This window comes from Apis dorsata, unplaced genomic scaffold, assembly GCF_000469605.1.
Source record: "Apis dorsata unplaced genomic scaffold, Apis dorsata 1.3 scaffold_534, whole genome shotgun sequence".
NCBI classification, from domain to species: domain Eukaryota; kingdom Metazoa; phylum Arthropoda; class Insecta; order Hymenoptera; family Apidae; genus Apis; species Apis dorsata.
In genome coordinates this window covers 163,375-172,484 of record NW_006263756.1, presented here as the reverse complement: position 1 = coordinate 172,484, position 9,110 = coordinate 163,375, and the positions used below count along the sequence as shown (strand labels likewise).

The 9,110-nt window shown below is 23.1% G+C and overlaps 1 long non-coding RNA gene across 4 annotated transcripts in view; it reads left to right on the top strand.

Moving 5' to 3' along the window:
- The window catches only part of LOC102678179, a 285,716-nt gene that overhangs the window by 117,921 nt on the left and 158,685 nt on the right, over positions 1-9,110 (top strand). For all 4 annotated transcript variants that reach the window (XR_004151227.1, XR_422510.2, XR_004151230.1 and 1 more), the window contains exon 2: positions 8,522-8,568. This is a non-coding gene — a long non-coding RNA (uncharacterized LOC102678179). The remainder of the gene's footprint in view (positions 1-8,521; positions 8,569-9,110) is intronic.

Genomic DNA, 9,110 nt, shown 5'->3' with positions numbered 1-9,110 from the left:
TATAATATATTTTTATATTTTAATACTTTAATATAAATATATTATTTTTTAACTTTTCAATAATATTTTGCATATATATATATATTTGCTCAATAAGTTAAATTAGATATTATTAAAATATTAAAAAGAATATTAAAAGATAGAATTTCTGTATAATATAATCTTATAATGTTTTCTTATTATAATCTTTTTTTTTTATTTCCTAATTATAATTCTTTATAATATTTCTTTATAATATAATATAATAAGATTATAATATAATCTTCTCTATATATAATATAAGCAATTTAATTAATATCAATGTTATATAAACTACTTATATATTGTATATTGTATAATAAATTATTATACAATATATTTATATTATATAATATATTTATATATTATAAAAACATAAATTTTACTTATTTTTGTATTTAATAAATTATAAATTAATTTAAATAATGACAATTTCACATCGAGAAATATTCAAATTTATTTGTCATAAGACATTCATTTTATTTATATGAGTCTATTATATCTAATGTATAATATATTTATAAAAATAAACATAAAATTTAATTTCAATTGATATAGATGTTGGATCAAATACATACAAATTATATCCTTAATACAATTCTTTCTATGTTTCATAAAAGCTTATCATTTCTCAATAATTGATTTGTTTGTTCAATAATACTTTGTTTAGATTAAGTTACAAGACTAGTTTTTAGCCATAATAGTTATAATAAATATTGTGAAATTTTATTTATATATTCTGTTATTAAACAGAAAACCTGTACTACATTACTTAAACATATGTCTATCAATTGAGGATTACATAAAGTTTGTTTGCTTTGCATCCCGTCTGAATATTTTCATGATATTAATTTTCGTTATTTAATTTTTTGTTTCTTGTGCACAAGAAGTAAAAAATTTTATACATTAAATTAATATTTAAAATACTTAATATTTAAAATGTTTTAATATATATTTAAAAAAACCAATTATAATATTATTAAAGAAATATACAAATATACAAAATGAATCAGACCATATACCAGCATATATAATAAGAGTAAAAAGATTCTATATAAAAAAGTAAATCGAAATTATAGAATAAAATTTTTTTTTTTGAAGTTTCGTTTTCAAGTAAATCGAGTTTTAAATATTTAAATATTTTAAATATGAATGAAATTAATTCTCAATTATGCGAATAAAATACGATAAGTGATTACTCTATATATGAAAATAAAAAAAAAATATAGAAATTTTATCTCTTAAATGTTTCAAAAAAAATTGATCATTTTGATAATTTATTCGTATTTAATTGAAAAGTGAATTTCGCTTATAAATTTTTTAAACTTAATTTATTCGAAACTTCAAGTAAAAAAAATTTTATTCTATATTTTCGATTTATTTTTTTTACATAGAATTATTCTCTGCATGTTTTGATTCACGCTATATAGAACAATTTTCGGCACATATGATATCCGAATATTATTGATTCCTATAAATATCATAAAATTCATTTTCGAATTATTTAAAAATCATTATATTCCTATTCGTACATCGAAAACATATAATTAAATGTTTAGTAACTTATATAGACAACAGTATAAGTGTAACTCCGTTATTCTAAAGTATATGCCGTATGTGCTTTCCAAACTTATAAAAAATTAATTTAAGATCTTGCGATATCATGAAAAAAAAAATTGGTCGACCAACTTTAAGTCTAGACATTTGATAATAGCGTTTTTGCACGAAGTGGTTGGTAACCCGTATAGCAAAAATTCCCCAAGGCACAATTTGGAAGTTTCGCCGAGCAAAATGGGCCGAAGTCCGGGACTTAATTCGCCCCCAGTGTTACGGATGGCGCTGCATCATAAAGTTTCGAAATGCTTTTTAGAAGGTCAAGATAGATCTCCCTCGGCGGACGCATTATCCGTTGCGTTTCTGTATGCGTGTTCGTTCTAATTGCGCCGCATTTCCATGAAACAGATTCCATTCCCGCTCGTTCACGCTACGGGAATATGCCATTGTTTTGCCTCTAATACTTGGAAATTTTGTATCTGAGGACAGAGATGCGTGATGGAATTGCGAAAGGGGTCTAGAATATTTATTCGTGATCTGATTCGTCGAATTTCGAATGGCGCGGAATTTAAATGAATGATAATCGTAAGAAAAAGAAAAAAAGAAAATTTTAAGAGAAAAACAAATATTTTATTATTTTAATATTTAAGGAATTTAAAAATAAAATTTTTAAATTATTAATGTTATGTTAGAAAGTTATAAAATTAAATTAATTTTTCATTATAATTTTATTTTTCTATCGCTGTTTAATTTTATTTCATTATTTATAATGAAATCATAAAATTTTATTGCAAAAAAAGTTTATTTTATTTATTTGATCTGTTTTATTCATTTTGAATAGCGTGGAAAAGAATAATAATCAAAGTTACGAAAAAAAAATTTTAAAATACAAATATTTTTCAATTGTCAACAAATGATCAATAACTATTTAATTATAAAATGAAGATAATTTTTTATCATAATATTTTATCATATCGTTTAATTTCATTGATTAAAGAAATGAAATTATGAAATTGCAAAAAAAGTTTAGAATATTTATCCGATTCAATATTTTTCAGAATTTATAGTTTTAGAAAAGAAAAAAAACTATTTTATCATTAAATGTGATTCTTAATAATTGCATGAAGAGGAAAAAATTTTTTTTCGCCAAACATCAGATACTTCGGGTTAAATATCTGGTTTAATTAACAGGAACAGCGTTATCAGCCTCAACCACGACCGCAAATGGGAATATTTTCAGGCGAGACCGCGATTCCTATTAATTTCATTCACCGGCTCGGTTCGTATTAATTTTAACCGCGAACGAAACTGTTGGCGAATATTATTTTTCGTTCTATCGAACGGACAGGAAGAGCCGTTAATTTTACTTATCACCTTCAGCTCTTTTATTGGAACTTGTCAGTTATTTGCTCATCTGGTTGCGCAGCTGAATTAGCGTCGCTAATTTCGTCCTCGACGTTACATATGATTTGTCGTTTCATCCTTCCCTTGCGCCAGAAATATAACTAATTTCATTCCTTTTATGATCAATTTGAATGTTTGACGAGTCATAATATGTATATATTTAGATGATAAAAATGATGTATGTATCAAGATTCTTTGATGAATATCGAATTAATTTTCAAAGATAGATGATCATTCTAGCATTCTTCTCTTTTTATTACCAAGAATGATATATATCTACTCAAGCAATTCGTGAGATGCTATGGACGAGATATCTTGTTTATTTCTTCACTAGAATTCCAGGATCACTAGAATCCTAGAATATCTCGTTTAATTTGGATAAAAGTTTAATTGAGTTAGTTTGCATAAAAGTTGAATTGTTTACAACATCTCATGAATGACATTGCTTCGCGAAATATCTCGTCTTTAGTAATTCGAAGGAGTTAGTGTGAGTACAATAATTCTTAGTTAACTGTTGCACTTTCTGTTCGTTTAACTATCTGTTAATGGAATTATTCTAGAGCCAGAACTCCAGTATTCGAAATATATATGTAATTTTTAGAAACTTAAGATACGCATCATAAAGGAAAACGCAAACATCTTAATTGTAAGAAATGTTTTTTCTCTTTCGTTTCTCATGGCCAGTAAAGCGAGTGAAAAAAGAAGGAATTAACAATTCCCAAGTTTTCTATCATTCTAAATAACTGATATATTCAGATTTTGATTATGTGGTAAATATTTTTTTCATTATAAAAATTTTTAATTTTATTGTTGAAATAAAAATTAATAATTATCTATAATGATTCTAGACAATTATTGGAATAATACAATTCCTAATACAAATTTTAAATAATAATTAATTTTTAATGGAATATATCATCTCTGTGGTAATTGTAATTTTATCGAAAATAATGAAATTAAATGTAAGTGCATTCTCATTTTATATTATCCTTTGATTTAAAATCTTATTCCTAAGAATTTATTTTTAATATAAATTTTGAAAAGAAATTTACGACTCGATAATAGCGAAAATAAATACTTATGATTGTCGAATATAGTATAACATTTATCTTTTTCATTTTATAATACTATTCATTTTAACTTTGAATCTAATCTATCTCTTGTATAAATTTTAAAAAAAAATTTACATGACTCGATAATTCGATAAAAATAATTTGTAAGTGTTTCTTATTGTTAATTTTTCGTCATGAACATTCTTTAACTTTTAAATATTGTAATTCATTGTTTATTCGATACAAAATTGATATTAATTAATTTAATTTAAATGTAAATTTAATTACGGTATTTACAATTTATTTTATTTAATGAATTGAAAAAATATAACCATAATCTCTTTCTTAAATTGCTAAATTAATGGATACAGTTAGATTGTTTAGATTGTTCCCTCTGAGAAATGCCCTAAAATTCTTGGAAACTTGCCTTCATCGAAAAAGGGATTAAGACATCAGGGTCCAGAATATATGCATATATAATGCAGATTCAACAAAGTGACCATTCGATATATTAATCTCAACTTGAACAACTCTTAAAATGTAATTTGTCTAGCATTTAATGGCATAAACTGTAAAAATTCCAATAATCTTTGGAATGTTACGATTATTTTTGAGTTGCATTATATTACATTCAAATCTTGTATATTGTTATATTCTGACGAATGAAATAGAAATTTGTATTATTGAAATTTAATTTTAAATATCTAATTTTATATTTAACGATCTACAAAATTTATATACATGCATATTTTTATCAAAATATGAACAAAAGATAAATATTATACAAAATATAGAATAATATGAATCTAATAAATTATAATCTAAATCTAATAACTTTAGATAGATTATTACAAATATATTATTACAAATATATTAATATATTATATTATAAATAATATATTAATATATATTATTACAAATGAAATCCATATTCATCAAGGTTAGTTATGAAATTGTAAATTTCAATGTATCCTGTAACAGTAAATAATCGAATAATTATAACGTCCACAATTCACGTTTTTCATGATGTCGCAAATAATATCATTCATCCATTATATGCGCATGTAGAGAGTACATATAGTACGCTTTTGCATGGTTTTGTTTTTCTCTCTTTAAGCAGCATCCCTCTAAGAAATGAACAAATTCTCACGAAAGAATAATAATATCCGTTAATACTTATTTTTCACGGATGACATCGAGTTCGGGTTATCTAGTTGATGTTCCTATACCAACTCGAACAGACTGGGAAAAGGTCTCTAAGCCCCAGGGCTTAGCTCGGACCACCGTTGGCGTAAAATCTCTCTCGTGTTGCTTCCTTTTGATCCCGAATAACGCCAATTCTCGCCTTGACGGATTCAGAAACGCCGCCAGGCATTTGATACACGTGTTTTCTTTTTTAGGGGAAAAAGGAAAAAATATTGTAAAAGTATATTTCGAAAGTTCTATGTATAAAAAATGTTTTAATGAAATTATTTAGTAATATATTGTGCTGACATTTATATGACTATTATTATTTTACTAATAGCAATTATTTTACTTTTTAAATATACTGTAAAAACAAGATAATTAACATGAAAAATTATTAATTCAACACACATATTGAATTATAAATTAATAGCAATATATATATCAATGTTATAAAATATAATGTTATAATTAATAGCAATATATAATAGCAATATTAATAACAATGTTATAAATTAATAGCAATATATATATCAAATGTTAAAAAAAATTTATTACATAAATTATTAGATTTTTATAATTAATTAATGAAAAATACAAAAATTTATATTAGAATCGAATTCTAATTGATAGTATTGTCGCGATTTTCAATAAGTTAAATAAAAGTTAATAAAAGTAATAAAGTTAAATAAAAGTAAGTTATGATTTTCAATAAATTAAATAAAAAATAATTTAAAAAAATTAAATATAATACTTCATTTATTTCAGTTAAATTTTTTATTAATTTTTATAGAATTTTTTAATTTAATAATTTAATTTTATAATCTTATTATATCAAAAATGAGATCTATTGAGATAGATGTATAAAAAAAAGCAATGTTGTGGAAGGAAAAAGTTTGTTTAAAACATATCTCTCGTCATAATTCTCTCGTGATACAAAACTTATTTATCTAAAAGAAACAAAGAAAGAAAAATCTTATCAATTTTAATATAAAAAGAAAATTATATATATTAGTAAATATTAGTAGTTATATATATTAGTAGAATGTTAATATATTTATGGAACACTTGGTCGATTCTAGAGAACAAAATAAACAAAAAAATGATACACAAAAGCGTTGACTAACATTTATTTCTTAAGTTATAAATAGTTATAAATAATTTAAATTCGTTAAATGAAGAGAAACAGAAACAAAGACAGTAGAAGGAAATTTTTTTATTTTAAAAATATTTTATCCAATTTTTTATATTTTTACATTTGAATTTTTCTGTAAGGTATATCAATTTTATGTGATTATATAACTTAAATGGATTCTCGTTTCAGTTGTATTCTACTATCTACTCTATATATCTTATATCTTATAATGATTTCTCTTTTATTATTTGAAAGCATTTAACTAGTTAGATTTAGTGTTTTTTAGTTTATTCCAAACGAGATATAATTTTTAATTTTTTATTTTATAAATTTAGTTGAAATGTTTTTTCTACATCTTCATTGCGAATGTGTACATTTAATTTCATCTTCATTTTCTTTCTTTGCATGTCTTTGATTATTTTATAATAAAAAATAGAAAATTATTTATATTTATTTTTGTTTTATTTCGTCTAATGCAAATTTCAATTGTTCATATATTAATAAATAATCTTTAACATTTTTATTTTTTTTTTTTTTGATATATAACATATCAATTTTTATATTTATTTTAACCTCTAAAATATCTTAATTTGTATACACTAAGCTTCGCAGTTATACTTCGTCTCTATTAGACTGTACGAACACGAATTCAGACGAGTTCGAACGAATCTAGCCGAACTTACCCGAATTAAAAAAAGATAGATAGAAACAGTCTCTAATTATTCGGCCTCCTTGTGATTTGAAATTCTGAAGAATAAAATAACTCTAAAGAACGAATAAACAAATTTGTTCTTATTAACTGTTTCGATTTTCGAAAAATTAAAAAATGGTTTCATTCGATATTTAAATAAAGCATAAAATCGATTATTGATTTTATATAGAAAAAAGTATACTGGACTGATATCCATTGATTAATATATCCGTCTTGATGATTGATGGTTATTCGCGTTGAAACCGGAAGCATTATCACACTTCATCGCGTTTTACTCTTGTTTTATCTGTTTCACTGATTTCTCTTTTGTTTTCTCAGAACTTCGGGTAGCAACGAAAGATTTGATCAAGTCGAAATCGAACTTGGAAGATTCTTTTCATCAATTTCAAGCAAGTTTCGACTAACTGGATTGAACTAATTGTTTGGATTTGTTTCAAGTTTAAAGGGATTGGGTACTCGTGAGAATACATATTTTATTTCGTGGAAAGTGAACAAAATCGAATAAACCGATAATTCAATTAGAGATTAAAGAATTTGTAATTTTTTTTTAAAGCAATATATTGTTTTATGAATAAAATATATTAATAAAAAATATATATAAAAGTATATATATGACAATTGGAATATTTATTATTAAAAAATGCTTATAATAAAAAGTATATAATTTTGTTTTCGATAATTATTATTACACCTAAATTCTATATTATGAATTGTTTTACGCAAATGACTATCACTTTATATAAAAAAATGTAGATTTAAATCTTATATCTAACCATATTTTTTATTAATAAAAAAATAAATTAATAATTTGTGTTTATTGTTTATTATTAACAAAAAGTAATTATGTCTTTTTTATTTGCAAATCGGAATTTAAAAAAATTTGGAAAAAATTAAAATAAAAATTTATTAATAATATATATTTATTAAGTTAAAGTTAAATCGAAATAATAATTTTCTGATAATTTATTTTTTTAATTTTTATTATTATCGTCGAAATATTTTTTCATATATAGCTTCTTATATATAATATTTATTAGTTCTTTACTGTATATTTTTACTCGAGTTGAATATTTAATCATTTAACACTGTTTATATATCATATTTAATACAAAAATAGAAAATTATTTATTTGCAGTAATAAATAATAAAAAAAACTTTAAATTCTTTAATTTGTTCTTCCTTGATAAAAAAATATTTGATTATCAAACAAAATTCTAAAACTTATGCTTCCCATAAATTTATACAAGAAAAATAATAAATTACAATTAAGCGTAATTAATTTGACAAAAAAAATTTCATTACAACTTTGTAATTGGATCATTCTTAAGCAATGAAAAATGTTACTATTAATGGAGAATCAAGCACGCGATTACTAATCGTAACCATTTTACCAGACAATTTTGGTAAACCTCTGACCACTTCGGTTGGAAACATACTAATTCGCCATTCTTTTTCTGTCAGGTCACAAAATCCAGAGGGAATTAGAGCGTACACCGCGGGATCAGTTAGTAAGTAATTTGCTAAATCCTATTAGAGTAACACTCGCAGGTGAAATTCGCGTGAAACTCTGGCCAATGACAAGCGTTAGTTCTTTTTCTCTTGCCACGGTTCGCGTGCCAGCCTCGAGGACACGTAACTGTGGTCTGTTGATACTGTGCAAAATAATTAACTTTGCGCTAATGAAAAAAATTAACCGTTCGCACGAAATCGTTGTTTCTTGAGAGAATGGAATGAAGTTAAATATCTGTGCAATTTTTCTTTAAATATCTCGAATATTATTGTAAAGAATATTAGATGTTAGAAATAAACATTTATATTAAATCATTACAGAAATAATATCAAAGTTCAATTAAATATCAAAGAATTTATTATAAGTAATTTTTAAAACAAAATTGAATTATCACAAATATATATATAATTATAAAATATAATTATAATTATAATTTAACTATAACTATAATTTATAAAATAAATAACATGCTGTAATATATTTTAATATTGTCGAGAATATTTTATTAATCATATTTACAAAATTAATAATAATATAAAC